General features: G+C 40.1%; 1 pseudogene; it reads right to left on the bottom strand.

Annotated features, from left to right (window-relative positions):
* Positions 1–11307: 11307 nt before the first annotated feature.
* On the bottom strand, positions 11308–12502 carry LOC120276077 (annotated as a pseudogene).
* Between the last annotated feature and the right edge of the window lie 1422 nt (positions 12503–13924).

The raw sequence follows: 13924 nt of genomic DNA, 5'->3' as shown, positions 1-13924 counted from the left end.
CGCTTATCGGCCTCCAGCATCTCGTCCAACTCCTAGTTCCACTCATTCAACAGCCTCTTGAAGAAAACAAAAATCATATCCTCGTCGCACAGCTCCTCAAAATTTGGTTTCATCATCATTAGCATCCATTCTCGACGAGCCCCCATCGCCGTTGACGTCCTTATGATCTCCAAGAAAAGCTCTAAGCTCAGAGTCCTTCACCTTTTGAGCTATATATAGCATATTATTCATTAAGAACACAAATTGCATCTTTCCATCATCATTAAGTTTTGATCTTTTTCCTCAAGATTGGCCTCAATATATGAGATGCAAGCAAGCAAACAACAAGCAGTAGGACTCATGAGACCAAAATCACCACTTCCATCTCATTATTCAATGCCTTTAGGGTGATTCCTGTTAGAGTGAAATAAGAATTGAGTAGTAGAAGTTAGGTGAATTGGCTGCTGATGTTGTAGATTTCTGAATTGATTGGGTGAATTGTTTGCTGACGTTCCTGGTTTCTGAATGGATGCAGAGAAAAGAATGAAAAGGGTATGATGGTAATTTCAGGTATTCAAAAGTTTGTCATGGTTGTTAGAGTTTTGGCTGGATGAGAATCAAAGGCTGAGATTGATTTGATCAAGGAAAAGTGTAAGTTCTAGGCAGAAGTTAAGTCAAGCATCGGGGTTAAGTCAAGCATCAGGGTTGATTGTATGGTCCAGATCTGATTAATCAAAGAGATATGTTTAAATTCGAGGCAACAGCTGAAGCAAATGTTAGGTGAATAAGTGAATGGTTGGGATTTAATCATCATCAAGTTTTGGTATTAGTTCGAGGCAGGATAGCTTAAACGGTTGAATTGATCCAGTGCAGACGCATGTTATAGGGACTAAGCTGATTCATTTCATTTTGGATACTAATGTTTCTACGTAATATATATCTTGTGTTTTTTCAGAGATATGTAATGTTGTTACTGTTTTTCTATTTTTCAATGAGTTCTTCAAGGTTGTATGAATTTTCTTGAGTTACAGAGAGTGTTTTAGCTCTTGATGTGAATAAGAAAGTTGTTCTTTGTTTGATCCTCTATCTATCTAGTAATTATCAATGGTATCAGAGCTGTGTTTGATGGCCTATGGCTGTAAGTTTCTCTCATATCTGTTGTTTATTTTGATGATGTGTTTTTGATAAAATCTATGAAGGTGAGAAGTAGCAGAGGCTGTGAAATTTTGAGGTGTTTATTGTTAGAAGAAGAGAGAGAGAGAATGGAACAAGTGTATATGCTTGAACAAGTTACAAGAGTAACCCTTTGGGTCTAAATATAGAGCATGATAAGTATGCATATATGTCTATACATATATATACATGTATACATAGAGATACAATACAATAATACATCTAACACCCCCCCCCTCAAACTCAAGGCGGATCGTGTGCCTTGAGTTTGGATAACATGAATAGATGTTGATCATGTGTCTGCGTCTTGGTGAAGAAATCAGCCACCTAGACCTCTATAGGAAGATAGTGAAGTGACATAGTCTGAGCACGTACATGACATCGTGTGAAGTGTGCATCCACACCAATGTGTTTGGTCAGCTCATGCTTGACCGGATCTGCAGCAATCTGAAGGGCTCCAGTACTATCACAGTGAATAGGAGTGGGAGATGCGATCGGTACACCAAAGTCCTATAGAATCGAACACAACCAGGGCACTTCCTGGACGGTAGAAGCCAATGCACGAACCTCAGCCTCAGCACTAGATTTGGCAATGATAGGCTGTTTCTTGGTCTTCCAAACAACAAGAGAAGATCCAAGAAAGATACAGTAACCAGTGACAGAGACCCGATCATCAGAAGAACTAGCCCATGTAGCATCAGAATAGGCATGTAGCTGAAGAGTGGACTGGAGTGGATAGAACAGACCACGAGATATAGTGCCACAAAGATATCGCAGTTCCCAAATAAGATGAGCATAATGAACAGAAGTGGGTGCCGCAATGAACTGCCTGAGAATGTGAACGGCATGTGATATGTCAGGACGGGAGACGGCCAAGTAAACCAAACTGCCAACTAGATGTCGATAGCGAGAAGGATCAGATAAAGGAACCCCATCAAAATCACGAAGCTGTAAATATAACTCTATCGGTGTAGTGACAGTACGAGTATCAGTCAAACCAGAACGAGCAAGTAGGTCGTGAGCATAACGTTGCTGAGAGAGACGATAACCATCAGGATGAGAAGTGATCTCGATACCAAGAAAGTAGCGAAGCGGACCTAGATCAGTCATCAAGAAAGTCTCACATAACTTCTGCTTCACAAAGGTAATATGAGCAGAATCATCGCCAGTAAGGATCATGTCATCTACATATAAAAGAAGAATGGTCTGACCATGAGAGGAAGAGTGAATAAAGACTGCCGAATCATGTATGCTTGGAGTGAAACTAGCAGCCTCAAACACTGTACTGAACCGCTCAAACCAGGCTTGTGGAGCCTGTTTAAGTCCATAGAGAGCGCGGCGAAGATGACAAACAGACCCCTAAGGCACCCGAAGGCCAGGGGGAGGAGTCATATAAACCTTCTCCTTCAAATCCCCATGAAGAAACACATTCTTCACATCAAGCTGATGAAGAACCCAACCACGAACAACCGCAACAGCAACCAAAGTGCGCACAGTATGCATGTGGGCTACTGGAGCAAACGTCTCCTCATAGTCGCGGCCATACTCCTGCTGAAAGACATGAGCAACCAAACGCGCTTTATAGCGCTCGAGAGACCCATCAGAACGAGTCTTCACACGGTAGATCCAGCGATAGGTGATGGGAACGACATGAGAAAGAAGGGGAATGAGATCCCATGTATGAGTCCTAGTCAAACCATCAAGCTCCTCTGCCATAGCAGTCCGCTACTAAGGTAATCGAACTGCTTCCCTGTAGGTTCCTAGCTCAAAGACATCTGAAACACTGGTGCTAGCAGAAGCGTAACGGATAGGGGGATGTAAAGTAGAGCGATCATGTAAAGAATAAGTGTGAGAGTGTACCTCGGGAGCTGGATCGATAGTAGGAGAAGTGTCAGAGATGACCAACCGAAATAGAGGCTCTGCGGGATCCTGACGGTGGTATGTGAAACGAACAGGTGGGTGAGCAAGAGGAAGCGAGGGAGGAGAAGAAGACATTATAGGAGACTCAACAGATAAAGAGGGGAAGACACTTCAGGAGACTCAACTAGGGGTGTAATCGATCGAGTTCGAGCCGAGCAGTAGCGAGCTCGAGCTCGAGCTCGACTGAAAATTCGATACTCGATACTCAGCTCGAGCTCGATCGAGTATTTATTTTATAGCTCGAGCTCGACTCGGTACATAAATCAAGCTACTCGAGCTCGCTCGATTAAGCTCGAAAAAGCTGAAAATAACCATAAACATTATGCTCGAGCTCGAAAGTTTTTCCCCTTGATTTTTATCAAATAAATCTAATATTATTTATATACATACATGCTCGATTAGGCTCGCGAGCACTTCAGCCAAGTATCATAATACTCAAACTCGGCTCGCTCGACTACTCGAGCTACTCGAGCTTAAGCTCGGCTCGACTGTGTCCGAGCCGAGTTCGAGTTTTCACCGAGTCGAGCCCGAGTAGCTTGCGAGTAGAGGTGTATCATTTACACCCCTAGACTCAACAGATAAAGGAGGAGAGGGGTCAAGAGAGGAGTGATAAAGAAATTCAGCATGAGGGTTAAATGATGGAGGAGAGGAAGACACAGGAGAAGTATGCTCAGCCGAAGGGATGGGAAAAACAAAAGAAAGAGGAACAAAGGGAGATGGGGACTCAGTGGAAGAAGGAGAGGCATAAAAAGGTATGGACTCATCAAACTTGACATCACGGGAGATGCGAATACGACGAGTGACGGGATCATAACAACGATAACCTTTATGCTCAAGACTATACCCTAGAAAGACATATGAAACAGACTGGGCTGTTAGCTTTGTTCTCTCCCGAGGTGAGAGCAAAACAAAGCAGCGACAACCAAAAACGCAAAGATGATCATAGCGGGAAGCTGTCCCATGAAGACGCTCACCTGGACTATAACTATTAAGGTGAGAAAAGGGTTGTAGGTTTATGTGACAAACAGCAGTGCTGACAGCTTCAGCCCAAAAATGAGGAGGAAGAAAAGCGCCTAGAAGAAGAGTATGTGCAGTCTCTAAGATGTGATGATGCTTACGTTCAGCAACCCAATTCTGAGGATGAGCTACAGGACAAGATAATTGAGGCAAGGTGCCTTCAGAAGACAAAAAGGCACGAAAGGTGTGAGAGGTGTACTCACCGCCAGAGTCGGACCGAAAGGTCTTAATAGAGGCAGAGAACTGGGTGTGGATCATAACAAAAAAAGAGCGATAAATCGAAAATAACTGACTACGGTGAGGCATAAAATAAAGCCAAGTGAATCGAGTGTAGTCATCTATAAAAAGAACATAATAGCGATGACCACCTTTAGAGACAAAGGGAGCTGGACCCCAAACATCAGAGTGAATAAGTTCGAAAGGAGCAGTAGTTTGAGACACACTCAAAGAATAAGGACGTTGGAGTTGCTTACCAAGTTTATAGCCAAGATAGACGACATCAGAAGGAGGAGAGACAACTCCTAAAACACCATGACGAATAAGGGATGACAAACGAGACGGACATAAATGACCAAGACGATGATGCCACTTATGATGAGACTGAATAGCAGTATAACAGTGATGAACGGATTCAGGTGAAGATGGAAGACGAAGGGAATCCAACGCATAAACTCCATGTTGACGATGGCCAATTCCAATCACCGTCCCACTGCGATCCTGCACACGACACGAGGTACGGTCAAAGATAACCTGACAATCATGATCAGTAAGCTGGCTAACAGATATAAGATTTATGGATAAACGAGGAACATGAGAGACTGAAGGAATTGAAAAATCACTAGAAGAGAAATGACTAGTGGAGAAAACAGGAAGAAGTGTGCCATCAGCAGTGCGAACACGAGTGATGTGAGATGGTGAATAGGAATGATGTAGATGAGTGATATAAGGGGTCATGTAAAGAGAAGCACCAGAGTCAAGAAGCCAGAGAGGACAAAAACTACCTGAAGCAGATGGAGCAACCTGAGTGGAACTCGCATGTCCAATAGAGGAGGTAGAGTCTGCCAGATATAACTGCTGGAACTGTTAGAACATAGCTAAAAACTGCTGATCTGTAGGAGACAACGGAGTAGGAGAAACTTGTGTAAAGTGAGGTGTTGGAAGAAGAGGTGGAGTCCGTGAAGAAACTGCAGGGCGAGCGACATGGGGAAGCACAGAAGAAAATCTGGAGGTGAACCCCCTGTGGAGGAAGTCCGGAGGCGGGTTCTTTGGGCATGAGCAAAAGTAGGTTCATAAGTACCCATTATATATATATATATATATATTGAAGCATAGTTTTCAAAGAAAGAAAATAATAATAATTTATATGATAATAAAGATAAAAGAAATGGAGATAATCTGACACTTTTTTTTTATATATAGAAATTTATATGATAGGTCCCATCATGTCTCTATGTAATGATTTGAGACGGATTTTTTTTTAAATAATAATTTATGGTGGGCCTAGTGGTCTCCTTGATGTCTTCTCGGATTTGGAAAAGTTTTTCATGTTGGCAGGATGTGGCTGGAAAAGGTATTGAAGTTGGAAACTTGTGATTGGAGAAGTTCTTGAGGTTGGAAGCTTGTGGCTGGCAAAGATGCTTCAAGTTTCATGTGGACATTGTTTGAAAATTGTCAGACTCAAGGCTGAATTTCAGAGTGGCTGTCTGACGGTGGTATAGATAGCGAGCAGCAAGTGCGCGGTTTTGGTTTGGTGGAGATGAGATGGCCGAACTGTGGTGGTAGCGTAGGTGGTCAGGCTTGGTTATGTGGATTCTTGGAGATGATGATTGGTTTGTGGAGATGGCTAGGTTTGTGTAGATGGTGGTTGGTTTGTGGAGAAGGTTTTGAGGGTTTGTGGAGATGGCCGGATTTGTGGAAATGGTGGTTGGTTTGTGGAGAAGGATTTGTGGGTTTGTGGAGATAGCCAGATCAGTAGAGATGCTGGTTGGTTTGTGGAGATTCAGTTTTTTTTTTTTTGTAAGAGTGAATAAATGATAGGGTGGGGTAGATGAATAAATGAAGACAGAAGGTGTTGTAGAAATTTTCCTAAGAAAATGACCAGAAAAAGGAAGAAAACTGATGAAGATGATCAGAGAAGAGATTTCCGGAGAAGATGGCAGTTTGTGGATTAGGCTTGAGGAGGAGACCTGCGATGGAGAGGCTACGCACAGCGAAAGAGAGGAGATCACCAGTAAATGATGATGGCCGAAGGGATCTAGGCATCTGATACCATGTTAGAAGAAGAAGAGAGAGAGAGAATGGAACAAGTGTATATGCTTGAACAAGTTACAAGAGTAACCCTTTGGGTCTACATATAGAGCATGATAAGTATACATATATGTCTATACATATATATACATGTATACATAGAGATACAATACAATAATACATCTAACATTTATGAGGGTGTTCTGAAGGTGTTTATGTGTTTGTGAGGTGTGCGAAGTTTGATTGGTGTTAAGAAAAAAATGGCTTCAAGTTCTTCTACTCCATTTACACAAGATATCAGTCCTTCTTTGTTGCCTGTTTTTAGAGGGAAAGGTTATGAGCATTGGAGATATCGTATGAAGACATTCTTTAGATCACAAAGTTTGTGGAAGGTGATAGAAAATGGTATAAACAAGGAGGAAGCAAAAGAAAAATATTTTGAGAATGATTCAAAAGCATTGTTTTATTTACAACAAGCAGTGGATGAAAGTATTCTTCATAGAATTGTGAGGTATAATACGGCAAAAGAAGCATGGGATCACATAAAGAATGAGAATCAAGGTACCAGTCGTATGGTTTCTGTAAGGCAGCAGACGTTGAGGCAAATATTTGATTTTCTTCAGATGAGAAAAGATGAGACTGTGCAACAATATATTACAAGGATTCTAGCTGTTGTAAACTAAATCAGAGGTATGGGAACTAAATTGAAGGAAGTTGAGGTAGTTTTGAAGGTCATGAGAAGTTTATCTTCAAGGTTTGTGCATGCTGTAACCTCAAGCGAAGAAGCAAGAAACATGAAAACAGTGACTTTGGATGAATTAAGCAGTGCCTTGCAAGCTCATGAAGCTAGATACAATCAGTATTCTGACAGGCATGATGATAGAATCTTTGTAGTTCAAGGAGATACAAGAGGTGGTAGGAATGTGCAAAGAGGAAGGCTAAGAGGTTTTAGAGGTAGAGGCAGAACTGATGGCAATTATAGAGGAGGTGGTTATGATCAAAGACAAGGAGGTCAGAGGCAAGGTGTTACTGACAATAATACATGGCAGAGAGGTATGTTTGGTTCAAGACCATTTGGCAGATTCACAAGAAGACAAAGGCAGTTTGGTGGACAAAGATTTAGTAGAGGAGGTGGCCTGCAGAATACTGATGCAGTGTTTTAATTGTAAAAGGTATGGGCATACTCAATCTCATTGTTGGTCACAAAATAAAAGTTTTGAAATAGGATCAAGCTCTAATTCTCAGGATGAAGGGACTTTTGGAGATGAATATGGTACTATGTTTATTATACATGAAGAAGATGATAAGAGTGGTGTTTCTTCGTTTGGCTATTAGATAGTGGGTGTTAAAATCATATGACAGGGAGGAAAGATTTATTTTATAGTCTGGATAAATCTATGAGGCATATTGTTAAATTGAGAAATGATAAAGAAGTTGAAGTGTTTGGAAGAGGTACAATGTTGATCAGTTTGCAAAATGGGGTTCAGAAGTTGATTCATAATGTGAAATATGTTCCACAATTAGCTCATAATTTCCTGAGTCTTGGACAGCTAACTGAATGTGGATATGATGTACAGTTTCAAAAAAATATGTGCAGAATTGTCAGTGCTTCAGGTGATTTAATTTTGGCAGTGAAGAGACATAGTAATAATTTATATCCTATAGACTTCTCTTCAAGTGTGGAGTAGGTGAATTTGATGAGTCAAGTAGTAGATACATCTTAGAAGATATGGTCACTTACATTTTCAAGGTTTGAAGTGTTTGAATCAGCAGAAATTTGTAGTGACTTTGCCAAGCCTATAACTTGTTGTGAAGATTGTGCCAATAGGAAGCAATCCAGATTACATTTTTCATCAGGAAAATCATGGAGGGCAAAGCAAAAGCTACATCTTGTGCATGCAGATGTCTGTGGACCAATGCAGACAGAATCTCATGGTGGCAATAAATATTTTTTGTTGTTTGTCGATAATTTTACTAGAATGAGTTGAGTGTATCCATTGAAGCATAAGCATGAAGTGTTTTCTTGTTTTAAACAATTCTTAGCTTTCGTGGAGAGACAATCAAGTCAGAAATTGAAAATTCTAAGAACTGATAGAGGTGGAGAGTTTGTATCTAAAGAATTTGATCGTTTTTGTTTAAATCATGGAGTTAAACATGAGCTTACTGTCCCTTATACCCCTCAGCAAAATGGGGTTGCTGAGAGGAAAAAACATAACTCTCATGGCATAAGCTAGGAACATGTTAAATACAAGCAATTTGCCAAATGAATTCTGGGCTGAAGTTATTGTTACTGCATTACATCTTCCTAACATTTCTCCTACACAATCAGTAAGGGATATGACTCCATATGAAGCATGGTTCAATGTAAAGCCAAAGGTGAATTATTTGAGAGTGTTTGGGTGTGTAGTTTATACTCATCTGCCTGCTCAACATCTTCAGAAGTTGGATAAAAGAGCATGTAAAGGTATTTTTGTTGGGTATTGTTCTAATACTAAAGGGTATAGAATTTATATTCCTGAATCTGGAAAGCTCATTGTTAGTAGAGATGTAAATTTCTCTAAGACTGAATTTTGGCAGTGGAATGAAAACAAATCAGTTGGAAAGGCAGTAGTGTTACCTGGTTTGAGAATTACACTAAAATCTACAGCTGAATTTTAAAATTCAGAAAATACAGCAGCAGGAAGCAGTAGAACTGGCAATAATTCTAATGGCAATGGCAGCTCTTCTAATAGACAAACTGGGCATACTAGTGAAGCAAGTGTGGATGAATCACCCATACAGAAAGTCAGAGCACTAAAAGACATCTATGAAGGCTGTACTTTTGCATTGCCTATGACAGATCCAGGAACTTATGAAGAGGCAGTGAAGTCTGAGAATTGGAGAATTGCAATGACAGAGGAATTAAAAGCAATTGAAAAGAATGAAACTTGGAGTCTATGTGAGCTATCAGAAGGGAGAAAGCAATTTGAGTAAAATGGGTTTACAGAACCAAATATACACCTGATGGTAAGATTCAAAAATATAAAGCCAGATTGGTTACAAATGGTTATGTGCAGGAATATGGAATTGATTATGATAAAATCTTTGCTCCAGTGACAAGAATGGAGACAATAAGGTTGTTATTGGCATTAGCTGCTCAAGAAAACTAGTTAGTGTATCAATTAGATGTGAAATCATCTTTCCACAATGGAGAATTAAATGAAGAAGTGTTTATTGATCAACCTAAAGGGTTTGTAAAATTTGGATGTGAGCATATGGTGTATATGTTGCATAAGGCTCTATATGGGTTAAAACAAGCACCTAGAGCTTGGTATGGGAAAATTGACTCATACTTTCTTGAGCAAGGCTTTCAAAGGAGTGACAATGAACATACATTGTATAAGAAGGTGTCTGCAGAAGGTAAGATTTTAATTGTCTGCATTTATGTAGATGATTTGATTTACATGGGGTCTTCTGATGATATGTTAAAAGAATTCAAACATAACATGATGAAAATGTTTGAAATGAGTGATTTGGGTTTGATGTCTTATTTTTTGGGGCTTGAAGTGAAACAAGACCAACTGGGTATTCATATATGTCAAAAGAAGTATGTTGAAGATTTGCTCAAATATTATAATTTACAGCAGTGTAAATTAGTTTTAACTCCTCTTACTTCAGACTACAAATTGATTAGTACAAGTGATGAAATGGTAGAGGATGTTACTGGTTATAGGAAATTAATAGGCAAATTGATGTATGTGACCCATACACGACCAGATTTAGCATTTGCAGTGAGTTTGTTAGCAGATTTATGCAGAAACCTACTAAGATTGCTCTTGGGGCAGCTAACCATATACTCAGATATCTTACTAGTACAGTCAGTCATGGAATTCTGTTCAAAAGAAATATGAAGAATACTTTGAGTGGTTTTTCTGACAGTGATTGGGAAGGAAGTTTGGCAGATCAAAAAATTACTTATGGTGTGGTCTTTTTATATGGTTCAGGTGCAATTTCATGGCTATACAAAAAACAGGAAGTTGTGGCTCTTTCTTCAACTGAGGCAGAGTACATTGCTTTATGTTTAGCATGTTGTCAAGGGATTTAGATCAAGAAATTATTATCTGATTGTCGTGTGAAGCTAGAAGATGCAATTCCTATTTATTGTGATAACAAATCATGTACTTCTATAGCAAGGAATCCAGTGATGCACAGTAGAACTAAACATATTGACGTGAAATATCATTTTATCAGAGGTTTGGTTACTGAACATCAAATTCAACTTGAATTTTGCAAATCTAAGGAACAATTGGCAGATTTGTTTACAAAATGTTTAGATGCAAAAAAACAGATTTATTTCAGAAACGCTTTGGGTGCATGTGATCTTCAATCAGGGGGAAGCTGTTCGAGTGAATGAAGAATTGAGTAGTAGAGTTGGGTGAATTGGTTGTTGATGTTGCAGGTTTCTGAATGGATTCGGTGAATTGTTTGTTGATGTTCCTGTTTTCTGAATAGATGCAGAGAAAAGAATGAAAAGGGTATGATGGTAATTTCAGGTATTCAAAAGTTCATTATGGTTGTTAGAGTTTTGGCTGGAAGAGAATCAGAGACTGAGATTGATTTGATCAAGGAAAAGTGTAAGTTCTAGGAAGAAGTTAAGTCAAGCATCGGGGTTGCGAGGGAGGATGGGTTAAGTGCTTGAATGGATCCAGTGCAGATATGTGTTATAGTGATTAAGCTGATTCATTTCATTTTGGGTACTAATGTTTCTATGTAATATATATCTTGTGTTTTTCAGAGATATGTAATATTGTTACTGTTTTCTGCTTTTCATTGAGTTCTTTAAGGTCGTATGAATTTTCTTGAGTTACAGAGTGTGTTTTAGCTCTTGACGTGAATAAGAAAGTTGTTCTTTGTTTAATCCTCTATCTATCTAGTAGTTATCAATTCCCATCATCAGGGGAGTTCTCATCAAGGAAGAAATCAAGAGAATCCTAATAAGAAACCAAGAGCACATGATAATTCATCATATAGCGTATGTCGCCATTTGGCATTGTCTTCTTTGAATTATCATTCTGGACATCATTGCCAAATTCATTGAAAGTCCCTTTAGCGGCATCCCCGAGCCTAGTCAGTATCTCCTTGGCCTCAGTGATAAGGAGCCCCGTGCTCGACAAGGAACATACTATGAAGCTCTGACATCACACCAAAGAGCGCCTCGTACATGCCAAGGATGCAGAAAATATTTTCCCGACGAGCGTCGGCAAACAGCAATGGTGTCACCAAAGTTGAGAAGCTGCATGATGCATCCCTTAGCAGCCTCGGCGAAGCGCTCATCATGAAGAATAGGAAACCTGGCGAAGATCCGGTCGCAGATGTGATGCTCGCCAAGCCGAAGCAAGCCAATGGCGACACTCACAGCCTGAACCCATTTACGCATCCGATCATCTAGTGTCTGTCACTTGATGTGCTACACCTCGTCGATGCTCATCCGATCGACACCGAGAATCGAAAGGTACTCGTCGAGTATTTGGCCCGGCACGCTGCTGTAGACCTGGCAGAGCTCCTTGCTATAACCAGAAAGGATCATGTGGTCGGCGAGGGACTTGAGATAGACGAACACCTTAGGATAGATCAATTCTGACGAGCTTACCTACTCCTGCTGCTGCCCTTTCTCTCCCTCGAGATCCATGCTATTGTGATGGGGAATCTGGTGGTCATCCTCGGCAGAAATCTCCAAGTGATTGATGATGGAGGGCTCACCATGGTCAGACCGGAAGGAAGGAGAAGAAAGCGAGGGTCAATGGGGCCCGAGGGTAGAGAGGTTCTGAGGATCGAGCGGCACGGTATGGCGGATCACCAGATGCCGAAACATATCTTCAGGCTAGGTCATAGCGATATGGAGAATGGTCTCCGCATGGGATCGGAGTTTACCAGAACAGTCCTCATCGTAGACGAGCAAGATGAGATCATCCATGGCGGTGAGGTATTATGAGGCATCATCCAGAGACGCACCAACATCGAATAGGAGAGAATCCGAGTTGTCCCAGAGAAGAACGACCTGGTCGGCAGTATCAAGGGGAAACTCAGTCTCTGATGCCTCCTCATGAGGGCCGTCGCCATCAAGAACAGTAGGCGAAAGGAAGAGCGCGTAGAGATGGTTCTCAAAGCTGGAAAAAATGCGGATCATGTCCTCGACGGCAAGTGACGACGACAAGCAGCAGGTAACAGAGGCAGTATGACGAGCCGCAGGCAACAGACGACAATTTTATATAAGTAGAAGAGGAGAAAAATATCTTCTCTTTTTTTCAAATCCTCTCCATTCTCCTCTTTTTTGTTTTTCGTTCGTCCCCCCTTTTAAAAAAAAATCCTTTTGGATCTTATCCAAAACCCTCCTCGTAAAATCATAGCCCATAACCATCTCCGTAGACCAAGTCAGGATAGGATAAGATCCTAATTTAAAATTTTAATTAATTTTAAATTTGAAATTTTAATTAATTTTTTAACTAATTTTTTTTTATTTAATTTTGCCCGGGGATTTGTATTTGGGTGCCTCGGGATTTATGTTTCTCAAGTTGCCTCGAGATCAGTTCTAAGATTATATGAAATTTAGGATGGCCTCGAGATGTGTATTTGAGCTATTCTAAGATTTGAGATTGTCTCGAGATATGTGCTCTCAAAGGCAATCTTGTAATTTGCATTTATGCCTCGAGATAAATTCTCAGGGGTAATTTTGTATTTTGTATTTTATTATTTGTCTCGGGATTTATATTCTAGTCCAAGACAACCAAATATTTTACTTTAAATGGACAATCCAAAATCAATTAAGATTAGCACATTTAAATTTTAATTCTAAATATATCCATGATTAAGACATATTTAAATTTTAACTAAATTAGAATTTTGGTTCTATTAGGACATATGTTCACCATCACTCGGCGTTCTACAGTTCAGGTAACCCTACATTGATATACTAATGTGAGTTGTACAGTAGCAGTCGAATCCAACCACCAAATATATCTAGGAACTGAAAGCAAATTAACTTTAGTACAAACTTGAGCAAGAAACATACCTTTTTCCACACCAAGCGCAATACTTAGGGCAATCTTTCTTTACATGAGAAGCCTTCTTGCAGAAGAAGTATTTCAATTCTTTATACTTTTTTAGGGCCTTTGGTCTTCTTATATGTTTTTGGTGCTGCAACTTTAGCATATTTTCTCTTCTTTTGAGGGCTTGAATTAGTAGATATCAAATTCGCACTCTCAACTAAATATGTTGTTTCGTTTTATCTTTCTCTTGTACCAAATGTGAGATGAGCTCATTTAATGTCCACTTGTCCTCCTGACAATTATAGCTCATTTCAAACTAACTGAATTGAGGAAGGAGGAAAATCAAAACAAGATGCACTGGAACATCTTCTGGCAACTCAATTTTTAAGCCCTTCAATTTCAAAGCTAAATGAAACATATTGAGAATGTACTTATGTATGTTCCCGTCACCTTATACCACATAGAGACAAGTTTCCTTAGGATAGAACTCGTCTTCGCCTTGTCACTTCTTACGAAGCTTTCCTTGAGGGTGTCAAGAAAGTGGCTAACATCATTTTCCTCAG

This window comes from Dioscorea cayenensis, chromosome 14 (assembly GCF_009730915.1).
Source record: "Dioscorea cayenensis subsp. rotundata cultivar TDr96_F1 chromosome 14, TDr96_F1_v2_PseudoChromosome.rev07_lg8_w22 25.fasta, whole genome shotgun sequence".
Taxonomy (NCBI): domain Eukaryota; kingdom Viridiplantae; phylum Streptophyta; class Magnoliopsida; order Dioscoreales; family Dioscoreaceae; genus Dioscorea; species Dioscorea cayenensis.
The sequence above is the reverse complement of the archived record's forward strand: the minus strand, read 5'-3'. Positions and strand labels throughout refer to the sequence as shown.